The sequence below is a fragment of the Manis pentadactyla genome, chromosome 15 (genome assembly GCF_030020395.1).
Source record: "Manis pentadactyla isolate mManPen7 chromosome 15, mManPen7.hap1, whole genome shotgun sequence".
Lineage (NCBI taxonomy): Eukaryota > Metazoa > Chordata > Mammalia > Pholidota > Manidae > Manis > Manis pentadactyla.
In genome coordinates, this window is record NC_080033.1 from 44,001,269 (window position 1) to 44,014,558 (window position 13,290).

Consider the following 13,290-nt stretch of genomic DNA (forward strand, 5'->3'; position numbering starts at 1 on the left):
AGAAAATCAAAGTTACTAATTCTTATGCTTCTAGTTAAACAGGAATGACTCCTGAATTTTGAAGAAGTATCTCTGCATAAAGAAAAAATGGGAGATGGCAGTTGGGGACTTGAGGGTAATCCTATACAAGCAGATCCTTCACGTAAATGAGTTGAAAAAAAAAAAAACCAATTGGTCATTTTCTAACTGGTACAATAAGCCCAGATACAGGAGAGCCACATACTTCATTGGCTGGAGCTCGCAAACCTGGTTATTGTTAACACATGGACCTTTCCTAATGGTGTCTGCACAAACCAAACCAGAGACAGAACTTGGGGTTTTCAGCCAGAAAAACCCTGACTGCCACTTGGGGAGCTGAAAACTGCCAGTATAAAGAAATGATACACACCTGAGCAGGTCTGATATATATTCCTTTCTGCAGAGGGCAGTGGAATGCATTCCTGGGCCATTCATCATGTTGCTAAAATTAGATCCTGCTTAGAAGGAATGATATATTACTGATTACATAATAAAGATAGCTGTATTTCTCATGAGAAACAGAAGCGAGAGATATATTTAGGCATAGGGCGAATATATCGTTGATATGAAAAATGGATTCATTAAGTATTTAATCTCTATACCATTCCTGTGAAATAAATGCACACATACATCACACATGTTTTAAAGTGACTTGATAATTAATATTGTTACACTTGAGAGAAATCCTGGCTCTCCATCGAGAAGTCATGTCATGAGTCGGAGAAGGCAGGCCGAGGCATGCCGTCCATTGAAGTCTTCACGGAGCGGCTTGGCTGCCCTTAAAAAGCCAAGTGAACCATTCCATATGCACAGAGGGTGCGTTGTGGATTTGCACTGAAATTTCACTTTATTTTGGTGAAGCCCAGAGGGAATCACTGGGGCTTTCCTCAAGTAGGTGCATCATACATCTCTAAGGGTCACGGAGTTGGCAGCTGGAAAGATCCCATAGACCAAAAGGCCTGTGTTGACTGTAAAGCCTTCCTTCCCCCCTCTTTACAAATAAACCTGCTTTCTGCACATCTCATTCTATTTCCCTTGTTCAAGCTCCTTCCCATAAAGGACAAATAGCACATTTTATAAAAGCTATAGCCACAAAGGAGGCATTTCCAGACATCCAGGTGATGATGTTCCAACCTAAAACAGACATGAGTGTGTTTGGTTGACATGAGTGTGTTTGGTTGTTTAAACAAACACAGATTTGTAGCACTTCAGGTGTCAAAGATCTTTAAAAACAAATCTGGGTAGAATGAAAGAACAAAATAATTCTAAGACTAATAGCTTTGAATAGTAGACTGGTATAACTAAAGATTATTCTAAAGAGATTATGGTTAGGAGTGAAGCACTAACAGACTAGAAGGAGGTTAAAAGCTCATTAGTTGTATGTTTATGTTGTAGGAAAAAGGCATAGGTTTTGAAGTCAGATGGACCTGAGTTCTGGTCCAGGTTCTGACATCTACTAGCTATGTGATTTTTCAGCATGTAATTTCACTCTTTTGAGCTCCTCTTCCTCATCTATAATAGAAAAATCAAAGTTCTCCAGCCACACTGTTCTGAAGGCTGACTGTATGCCCAGCACCTAGCATGATGCCTGGGGTCATCAGGGATCAACCAACATTAGTTTCCTTCCATCCTCTAGGCTCTTGAGTCTACCTGAGCATAGAATGGTAATGCCAGAAACATGTTCCCTCTCTCGATGATGAAAAATTTGTTCCCTTCTACTTTATCAGGCTAGAGGTCAAGTTAAAATTTTAAAGAGTTTACTGGAGCAGTCACAGGGAAAGTTCTTGAAATAGGATAGGCTAGTCTCTGCTACAGTTAAAAAAGAACAATGCTCTTTGACTTAACACAATAAATATTTATGCATCTTTCATACTTTCTGTCCACTGTAGGTCAGCAAGTGGCTGTACTCAATTTAGTCCCTCAGGGACTCAAAGATCCACCACCTATTGATGTCAACATGAGGCTGGTGGTTCATTGTCACAGGGGAAAAAACAACAACAAAAAATAGTGCAGTAGCTCTTAATTGTCTCCACGAGAAAGTGATATAGGAACTTCCTTTCACATTTCCAAGGGGCAGAGAAGTACAGTCAGCCCAGATGCCCGGAGGAGAGGAGATTCAGGAAGTTGAAGACCCTCTGCCAGAAGCAAAGTGATGAATTGAATGCCCCCCTCACAACCAAGTCCACGGAGGCTTCCGGGACCCCACCTGCAGCTGCTGTAGCTCTGACCCCCTGCTTCCTTCCCCGGTGAAGGCAGCTCTGCACTGTGGCCAACCGGACCAGGAGCTCATCCAATCCCATTCCTTCTTCGGGTTCCTGCGTGGGAGTGGCACTCTGAAGTTTCCATCATTAACTCATCTAAACACCGTTCTCAAGTCACGTCTGAATTGCCAAACTTTTGGACACTTCATGGCAATATGATCACAATTATTATTTTTGTCACACCTAATTTTCATCTCAGATCAAATTAAACTACCTGTAGAGCTGATGTTTATACCATTTTCGCTTCCTTCCCAGAAATGCTCAATCTGTATCTCCCTGATTTGCTCCTCATCTATGGTTGACTGATTGCATTAATGGTCCCGATTTTTCACCCCTTCCCTGTATTCAGGTCCCTTGCCATGTGACTTTTCATGGCCTCTTGCTAGAAAGGATGACCTTTCTCCACGAATTCCAAGGTCTTGTTAAGGAGCCCATATTCAAGAAGACAAATGTCAGCAGCAGGAGTGGCCAGGCTGTGATGATTCGGAGGGAGACCCCACTGTGATTCTGGCTGGTTCAACCTGTTTGAAGCAAGACTCAGCTGATGGTTTGGGGCATGGGGAACAAAGACCTGACTTCACAAAGAGGTCGGCAGGAGAGGCATCAGGTAGAGACAAGCAGGTAAAGTTTGGGCTGAGGGTCCAGAAGTGCAGCTGAAGAACCATCAGGATATCAAAGACCAGGATGAAGGAGAGGAGCACCTCTCAGCTCATTGCATACTGTACTGAAGATAGTAAACTAGTTCCAGAAATCACTGACAGGTACAGACAGGGGATCTGCACTCTCTCTGAGGTGCAGTCAGAGATGAATGAGAATCAGGTACCTCTTCCTGGCAGGCTGGGGACAGCAGGGGCTGACAGCTGCTCCCTGGTCATTCACTTTTCCCAAGAAAGGACTACTAGCTGCCTTCTAAGCCAGTGGTTTTCATCCTTGGCCATCAGATCACTTAGTACACTTTAAAAACTACTAATGCCTGGGCTCACTCCCCAAGATCTTGATTTGACTGGTCCTGGTAGGATGTATCATTATTAATAATATGCAGCCTGAGTTGAACACCACATAACCACCCTGTCTGTCCCCCAACCCTCTCTCCAAGTACACTGGTTTTTCTAATCACAGCTTAGCTAAGCACCCTGCATATAAGTTTTAAAGAAAAAATTAATATTCACACACATGTATACAAAGATAAGAACACCTTTTTTTAGAATAACTTTTTAATCTACTGATTGCACACACAGGTTATTTAGAACTGTGAGGTGACCAAATATAGGCATTGTCCATAGCCACATAACACTTTCATACCCTTTTCAGTAATGATCTGAGTCCTTCAAAACACAAGGAGTTTGCTGTAAGCCTTCAGAGTACTATAGACTAAAGAAATTCCTTCAAAATTCATTTTACAGTAGACCATAGCAACTTAAAAAAGACAAAATATTAGCGTATCAATATTTTAAATATCTGTTCTCACAGAACCCTGGAACTTGAGGGTTCTTAACACAAAGTATTATGTACTAAAGAAAAAATGAATGAGGTTGACAGGATATACCACTAACGGGGGTTCTTTTGGATCTGGGGTCAGGGCAGGCCTCGTGGAGAAGGTGTACTTGATTTCAGGCCTGAATGAAGAGAAGGCAGCAGTTAAGTGACCATTTTGGGGAAAAAATTTCCAGGCAGAGGGAATTCTGAGCAAGAAAGCTCTGGAGAGGATGCTTGCTCGATCAATGAAGAAAGGACATAGTGTGGCTACTTGGGATATGCTCGCCATAGTTTGTCATCCAAAATATTGAGCACCCTAACCACCCGAAGGGCAAAAGTGAATACCACAAAATAAACAAGGAAAAAGAACTGTATGTATTTTTAAGCACCATAAACAAACACAGCCGATGTTATACACAGTATTCTGGACATGATATTATGCTCTTTTGTATTTATAAAGAACAGAGACTGGCATGGCCCTAGTCCATTTTCTCAATGAGTGATATGAAATAATCTTTTATTGATCTCCTTTTAAATTTTGTTATCACTGTACATGATCTCAGAAGATCAAGTAGAGAACTTATTACACAAGTCAAAGAAATATATAAATATGAGAGAAAATATAATTATATGCCCAAATTAAAATGTCTGCTCATTCTGTTCACTCTAAAGCATTTGTAAGTGTAAACATTGTACATAAATGTTAAATAAATATATTAATATAATCTTCCTCTGGGACTTTTAAGACAAGAATCTCAGTAGACAAAGAGTTATAATTTCATGTTTAATTCTCTCTGGTCCACATTTTCCAGCCTCAAACAGTTACCAGAGGGAAGCTGTTTCATTGGTTGAGACAATGAGGGTGATGGCTGTAAGTTCTGGGTTGGGCAGAGAGACAGACCTAAGTTCCAGTCTTTACTTAGACATTTAGTAGCTGTCTGACTGTGGACAAGGTACATAATCTATTCAAGTCCTTGTTTCAAAATGTGCAAAATGTGATGATTCTTCCCATTTCAAATTGCTGTTGTCAGAATAAAATGAGATGATTTAGAGAATGAATGTACACAGTGGCTGTGACATTCTCATATTCATCATTGCCATCATCATCTCATCAAAAGGCATGTGTGTGTGTGCAGGGATCACAAATTCAAGGTAATACGCAGGACAAGCTCAGTATGGGATAAGACTGTGATAGCGCTGCTCCCCTCACACTGGAAGACTTGGAATGGACAACAGCCCTTTGTAGCTTTCTCATGCAACCTGCTGTGTTAGTTAAGAATGAAGAAGGGAGGAGATTAGCTATTGCCAACTGATTGTCTGTGCACTTAGCCTAGCCAGTTTGTCTTTGAATTCTTCATTAAGGTATTTGATGATAAGATTAAAAATGGTTTCTGGAGAGAATTCTTCCCGAAACAAATTGTCATCTGGAAACTCATATAGGATACCACCACTCCATACAAATAGGAAGCCAGTGACACAATAATCATTTACTTTGGGGAATTGTAAAGATGACTGTTATTCATGAGGGAAAAAGATAGTCCCCTTTAGACATACGTGCTGCACTGCTCCAGGAGTAGCTACATATTTCCTCCCTGTTCCATTCAAAACAAGGACAATGAGTGCGTTAATTAGAAATAATAGAATTTATTCCAGGTAACAACTCAGAATACATATTAAGAGATGAAGAGGACTCCTTCATCAGCAAGCATTCATCAATACCTCGTCTGCTGCTGGAGTTACACCTTCCAGAGTCCCACTGCTGTCTGTCCTTAGATCAATGTGCTCAGCAGGTTCAGGCCCTCTGTGGAGTGCCCAGTCAAATAAACCGAGCCTTACACTTCATCAGAACAATGATGGCCTCCTTCAGACACCCAGAGATCCTTGAAAATTCAGTCTTTTAACCAAAGGATGTGGATGTTTCCTTATGGGCATCATTAAAGATCTGGATGACAAACTTTGTTCCCTGCTGGACCAAAAAGATAGTAAGGTTTAAAAGACAGTCTGCCTCTTTCAGCGGCTACTACTGATTGCTAAATGATCTTATAAACACAAATTGTTGAGGATCTAACATGCTCGCAAGCACACTTAATAATCATAATAGATGGCTTCTGTAGAACGAACAGGCTGCTTAATTTTATGGAAAAGAAAAATAATAAACCCAGAGTAAGGACTTGAGTTCAAGTTCAAGATCAATTACTAAGTAGCTGACTGATGCATGGGACTGGTCATTTCACTTCTCAGAATGTATTTACTCATCTATAAAATGGGAATGATAATATTTATTTTAGGTTCCTCATAACACTGTGGTGGAAATTAAAACTGTGTGTGTGGAAGTGCTATGAAAACTGTAAAAGGAACTGCCACATAAATGGTATTATTATTATCGGTTTCTAAGAATTATTGAACACCATATCCTTAGACCATATCAGCAAGCTGACACCTGACAAATGAGAACTCATTACTGTGTCATATCCCATTGTCTCAGGCTGTTTTCACTCTCAGCTGATAGGGTGGACCTATTGTTGTGTGTTAGCATAAATCCTTGATAGAGGGCATTTCTCTAAAAGTGGAAAAGATTTCTAGCTCCTGTCCTATCCCATTTCTTTACACATACCTATATAGCCAAACACTCAAAATTCTTGAAGCAAGAAAAGAGAAGCATAGTTTTAGGTTTCCCTAGTTTGTCAAGAATTTTTATAGACCCAAATGGCTACAGCCTCAACTCCTGCAATATCTGTAGAATGATAGCAATTTATCTACCAGTTTTTGAGCACTTACTGTAGGTTATGACATAAACTCTTGATGTGGAATATTTTATCTAATCCTTACACCAGACATATGAAACATTGTTATGCTCCAAATTGAAAGATTGGAAATTGAGGTTTGGAGAAGTTAAACAACTTTCTTGAGGTTACATAGGTAGCAATAAGTAGCAGATATGGGACTAAATCCAAGTCTGTGTGGCTCCAGAGTACATAGTCTGAACACTACATTATCAAGTTTTTCTGAAAAGTTGTCCTATTGTTACCGTTAGTCTTATCTAGAATCTACCCTTGGGATAAGTTGTTCTATAGGATATGGACTTTCTTCACCATCAACTAGATATTGTCTGATGATTCATTTTTTCCATCCAACAAATATTTATCAGATACCTACTGTCTGCAGCATGGGGGAGGAAATGGTCATAAGGTATGAATGGATCTAGTCCCTTGATCTTAGAGATCTTCCTTGTACAGATAATGGATCAACTACAACTTTTTCCCTAAGATATATTTATGTGCGTTTCATTCAGCAAATCTCTTCAAATTAAAATACAAACTCATTAGGATATTGTATTTCATTTATAAAAAGATTTACCTCTAGATTCCTTCAGTTTCATTCATTCAATTAGTGAAGCGATAAACATATTTGTTAGATACCTCTTAGGAGTCAGACATTATGCTAGCCAATCTAAAGATAATATTGCATCTGTTAAAACCCTTGTTTGCTCCAGTTATTCCAGAAATACTAGGGAACACCAAATGTTAATACATGTTAATTCTCAGTTATCTGTCTTGATGGGGAAAGAAGATAGTTGGGATAAAAGGCATATGTATATATAACTTCTGAAATCTATGTATCAGTATGACTAAGGCTCTAAGAGTCTTCCCACTTTAAGATCTTTTAAACTTGTAAACAGCCCACTAATTTTGTGCTGTGGAATTAATAAACAGAATAATAGCTAAGAATTAAGGTCAAAAAAGAGGTACAGGGAAAAATGAAAAGCAGCCTGGGTAATTCAGATGCTAAGCAAATTCTTGAATACCCACATTGTTTTCATTGTGTTTGTCCTGGTTGCTGAGCACCCAGGTCAAACCAAGCTTTCTTTTTTTCTGAGTGGTGATACCAGTCTATACCATAAAGTTTATTTTCAGTTTTGTTTCTCGTTGGAAAGATCTCCTTGAAGTAAAGAGCCCTGCTATAGTTCTTCATACCTCCACAGTGAACAAAAACATTCTGGGCACACAACAGGCACTAGATGTGCTTGCTAATTAATAGATTAAGATTTTTGAGAAGGTAACAGTAGTACATGAAGAAACAGTTGTAGAGACCAAAGTCAAAAGTATTTACCTATAAGCCATTATCTTCCCATTTGTTGAAGGTAGTTTAGAATATTGTAGTTAAGAAACCAAGTTCTGTCATTTCTTATTTCTGCATATTTGGACAAATGACTTAATTTAACAGTGCTTCAGTTTATTCTCATCTATAAAAATTAAGGTAATATTGTAAAATTTTAGTGAGAATTAAATTAGTTAATACAGAGCAGCATTTATAACACTGGCATACGATATGTTAATTATTATTATTTGTGACCCTTCTCTCTAATTTTTGAGAATGCAAAACTCTTTTAAAATGTGAGAATAAGATATAGTAGATTAGTTCATTTCAAAGATTATAGTAAATTTAGTCATTATCGTCACTTAAGCTTAATTTAAATAATGAAATTCAAACTTGACTTCCTGGTAAAGAGAGCAGATTGCATACATGCACCCACTTTCACCCGCTTCCTAAAATACCAGAAAATAATACTTTAAAAGGACAAACCCACTAGGGTTTGGAGAAGTGAAGAGACAACTGCATCAAAATATCTTCAATCAGACCCTTACAAATATGGAAACTGGATTTATAAAAGCTCTGTCATTGATTACAGAACAGTGGGAAAGGATGGAGGTAAAGGAAAAAATACAACAGAACATCCAAGAGATAGGGGACAATACCAAAAGATCTGACCTATGTGTGATTATCAGGCCAGGAAGAAAAGATGAGGAGGAATAATACATAAGAGTTTTTTTAAATGAATAACAGGAATCAAATAAGAGTTCCAAGACACTCAAAGATCACCAAGCAGAATAAATGCTGTCTTCCCAAGAGAATCCCCACACCAGAGGCATATCATATTCAAACTTCTGAAAACCAAAGACAAAGAGAAAATTATGAAGGCAGCCAGTGCAAAAAGACTTCCATATATTAAAGGAATAAAAATTAAACATTAGACTCCTCATCAAAAATTAGCCAGCCAGAAGAAAATGGAATGTCTCTGCAGCTGAACAACAAAAACCTGTCAAATCAGAATCATATACCCAGCAAAAAATACCTTTCAAAGAGGAAGGAGAAACAAAGACTTTCCCAAGCCAAAAACCAAAATCAAAGCCAAAAAACGAAGCTGAGTGAATTCATTGCCAGTAGATCCATACTATAAGGAATGTCAAAGAAAGTTCTTCAGGCAAAAGAAATATAAAAGTAGACAGAAACTTGAAACTACACAAAGAAATTAAGAGAACCGGAGATGGGATAAGTAAAGGTAAAAAAAGTTCAACACTCATTTTTTATTATATTTTATCACTCTAGAAAATAAATACCTAAAGCAAAAATAGTAGTGTTGTGTATTAATAGTATATGAAAGAGTAAACACATGGCAATACTGGAGGAAGAAAAGAAGTGAGAAACTGGGGATTTAATGTTGTCTTCGTACTAGACATGAAACAGAATATTATTTGAAGGTAGGCTTTGATTAAATAATATGTATATGGTAAACCCTAAGGTAACTACCGAATACTTCTCAAAAGAGATATACATGATAATCCAATAGGTGACATAACACTGAATCATTTAAAAATGCTCAACCAATTAAAAAGAAAGGGAAGAAGAAACAAAGAACAAACAGGACAAATGGAAAACAGCTGCTTAGATGGTAGATTTTAATTCGATCCTATCAACAATCAAATTAAATGTAAACCACACTAATTAAAAGATAGATCGTTAGGTTAGATAAAAATCAAGATCTAGCTATAGGTTGTCTACAGAAATATCACTTTAAATATAAAGGCTTGGATAGGTTAAAAGTAAAAATTTGATAAGACACGTCATTCAGACACTACTGAAAAGAAAGCTGAAGTAGCTTAAGATGAGAAATATTACCAGTAATAAAGAGGCTCGTTACATAATGAAAAGGAGTTCAATTCTCCAAAAAGGCAAATGCATTAATGATTTTATGCCTATAAATTCACCAGCTTAGAGCAAATGGACAAATTCCTTGAAAAGCACATCTCACCAAGAAGAAACAGAAACATTTAAGTATCTTTATGTCTTTCTTCAAAATCGAGTTCATAATTAAAAATCTTTCAGTGAAGAAAACCCCAGGCCCGGATGGCTTTACTCACACATTGTATTCAGGGTTTAAGGAAGCAGCCAATACCAGTCTTACCAAACTCTTGCAGAAAATAGAAGGAAATATTTTTCAAGGTGTTTTGTGAGGCCAGCATAATCCTGATATAAAAACCTGACAAAAACATTACAAAAAAGAAAATTATGGAACAATATCCTACAGGAATAAATATACAAAATCCTCAATAAAATACTAAAAAATCAAGTTCAGCATTATATGAAGAGGATAAATGTCATTAATAAGTAGAGCTTAAGCCAAGATTAAGGTTGACTTTACATTATGAAATCAATAGTTATAATTCATCACATTAGCAGAATCAAAGAGAAAAAATATATCTCTATTGATATAAAAACATGTTTGATAAAATTTCACACCATTCATGAGAAAGCTATCAAAAAACTAGGAAAAGAGGGCTTTCTTTGGCAGCACATATACTAAAATTCAAACGATAACAGATTAGCATGACCCTGTGCAAGGATGATATACAAATCTGTAAAGCATTCCACTGGTCATGGGAATAGTAGTACGGTATGGAGAATATAGCTAGTGATTCTGTAGCATCTTTCTGTGTTGACAGATATTAATTGCACTAGTATGGGTAACTGTTGAACCACTGTGTTGTGTTCTTTAAACCAATATAAATTTGTGCATCAATTATACTTTTAAAAAAAATCTAAAAAACAGAAAAAGAAAAATGTCTAGGAAAAGAAAAGAATTTCATCCACCTATAATGGGCAATAGTTAATGTCACATTTAATAGTGAAATATTGAATACTTCTTGGTTCAGGAACAGGACATTCACTCTCTCTACATCTATTCAACAATATATTGGATGTCCTAGATAGTACAACAATGTAAGAAAAAAATAAAGGTGTACAATTTTAAAAGAGAGAAGATTGTTTTTTTCACAATTGATATGATTGTATATGTAAAACATCCTAAGGAATCTATCCCCAAAAAACTACTAGAACTGAAAAGTGAATTTAACAAAGTCACAGGAATCAAGGTCAAAATACAAAAAAAAATTTATTTACATTTCAATTTTTTTCTAGCAAACAGAAAACGAAATCAAAAAGCAATTCATTTACAATCACAAGAAAAACATAAACCACTCAAAAATAAATTTAAGAAAATATATGTAGGAGTTGTATTCTGAAAACTGCTACATATTGCAGAAAGATATTAAATAAAAACTTAAACCACATAACACACTTAGGGATCAGAAAAATTTAAGATTTTTTATGTGTCAATCCTCCCCAAATTGATCTACAGATTCAGAGCAATACCACTCAAAATGCAAAAGCCTCCAGGAGGCTTTTAATAGAAATTAACAAGTTGATTGTAAATATATGTGAAAATGCAAAAGAGGAAGAATAGAAAAAATAATGTTAAAAAGAACTCATTTGGAAGACATATCACCTGCTTTCAGGACTTAATATAAAACCACAATAATTAAGACACTGTGTTATTTGCATAAAGATAGATAAACAAGTCAGTGAAGCAGAATAAGGCCCTGAAATAGATCCACACATCTACAGTCAATTGCTTTTCAATAAAGGCAGGCACACACACACACAATAGGGAAAGGAAAGCTTTGCAACAAATGATGCTAGAACAATTGTATATCCATATTAAAAAAAAACCTCAACCTCAACCTCACATCATACACAAAAATTAGATTGAGGTAGAAGGCCTTTATGTAAAATTTGAAACTGTAATTATAATTTTCAATGTTTTCTAAAAGAAAACATAGGAAAATAATCTGCATAATCTTGTGGTTGGCAAAGATTTCTTTGACAGGAAATAAAAAGCAGTAGTCATAAAAATAATTATAAATTGGACATAATCCACATTTAAAACTTGTGCTCATCAAATGACATCATAAGGAAAATGAAAAGATTAAACAGCCTGTGAGAAATATTCACAAAACCTATTTCTGACAAAGTTGTACAAGAACTTCTACAACTTGATAACACAAACACAAACCAATAGCCAAAAACTGGAAGCAACTGAACATGACCATCAAACATACATTTATAAACAGTAGTACACTCACTCAATGGAACTCTGTTTGGTAATTGAAAGGAATCAATTTCTGCATGAGTTTCAAATTAATTTGAGCAAAAGATACCAGACACAAAAAAGTACCTGTTGTATGATACCATATAGAAAGTTCTAGAGCTTCCTAGAAGTCTAATTAGAGTAACTACATTATGGAGAAATGTAAGCTATGATAATAGAAATAAGAAACATGATTACTTCCTGGAAGGGAACTGCCTGCTTAGGTGTACAAGAGAACTTTCTGGAGTGATGAAATATTCCACAGTTTGACTGGGGTACAGTTATGTGGATGTGTTCCTTTGTTCAAACTCATTGAACTGTACATTTAAAGCCTGAGCATTTCATTGTATACAAATACTTTTATTTGTAAAAAGACTAATTTTTAAAAAAAATACCTTAATGGCAAGTGAAAGGAGCAAGTCACGAAAATATGATGCCATTTATATAACATTTAAAAATAGGCAAAGCAAAACAACCTATTTCTCACCACGAAATTGTTTTCTAACTAACCAATCACAAGAGCCAAGAGTAGTTGCTTCTGGGGAGGGCTGCTGGGGAGACCAATTTTTCTTCATAAAACTTAGAACTATTTGACACGTTAAAATCTGTGCACATATAATAACCACTAAAATTAAGACAAAAAATTCATGCCCATTTGCAGGTTGGTGATGTTAGCATCAAGAGAAAATTACTGACATTCATTTCAAATAGGGAATTATTTCTGATGGGTGAATCTGGCAGAAACTTTGCACCGTTAAGTCCAGGAGACTGAGTCCATTTGCTATTGGTTGTATAATCTGGGCCACCTTGTTACTAGTCAAGCATAAAAGACAGTGGGGGGAAACTCAGCCCATCAAGTGTGACAATACACTGAAAAAGTGTGCATTAAATTAGAGTATGGGAGTAGACTGTGACAGAAAGCCGATCTGTACCCCCTAATTACAAAGTCTCATTTTCACTAAACTGACACAAATGTTAAGTCAAATTAAATATCGTCTAATTAACCAGCATATACAAGATTTCAAGACCAGGGACCAGGTATTATTCAGCTGAATAAATGAATCACAAGGACTTGTAAGGTCTCCAGCAACCCAGATCTGCCATCTCAGCCAACTGCTACAAGGTTAGGCCATTTCGTTTTCACACATCTCTCCTTTCAGGGCTCTGCTTGTAATATTTACAGAAAAAGGCAATGCTGGTAAACAGTTTCACACAATGAGGTGTGAGAGTTGATAGGGTCCTATTCAAGCTCTGAACTCCCCTGATGAG

General features: G+C 36.6%; 1 long non-coding RNA gene and 1 other non-coding gene across 2 annotated transcripts in view; one reads left to right on the forward strand and one right to left on the reverse strand.

The window, feature by feature from the left end:
• Positions 1-5,379: 5,379 nt before the first annotated feature.
• The window catches only part of LOC130680933 (uncharacterized), a 28,189-nt gene continuing 20,278 nt past the window's right edge, over positions 5,380-13,290 (reverse strand). Inside the window, exons 2-3 of the long non-coding RNA XR_008993978.1 lie at positions 7,866-7,998; positions 5,380-5,721 (exon numbers count right to left, since the gene is read on the reverse strand). This is a non-coding gene — a long non-coding RNA (uncharacterized LOC130680933). The remainder of the gene's footprint in view (positions 5,722-7,865; positions 7,999-13,290) is intronic.
• LOC118910210 (U6 spliceosomal RNA) lies at positions 10,371-10,472 on the forward strand. Its single transcript, XR_005023873.1, has one exon. It is a non-coding gene; the product is annotated as a U6 spliceosomal RNA (small nuclear RNA).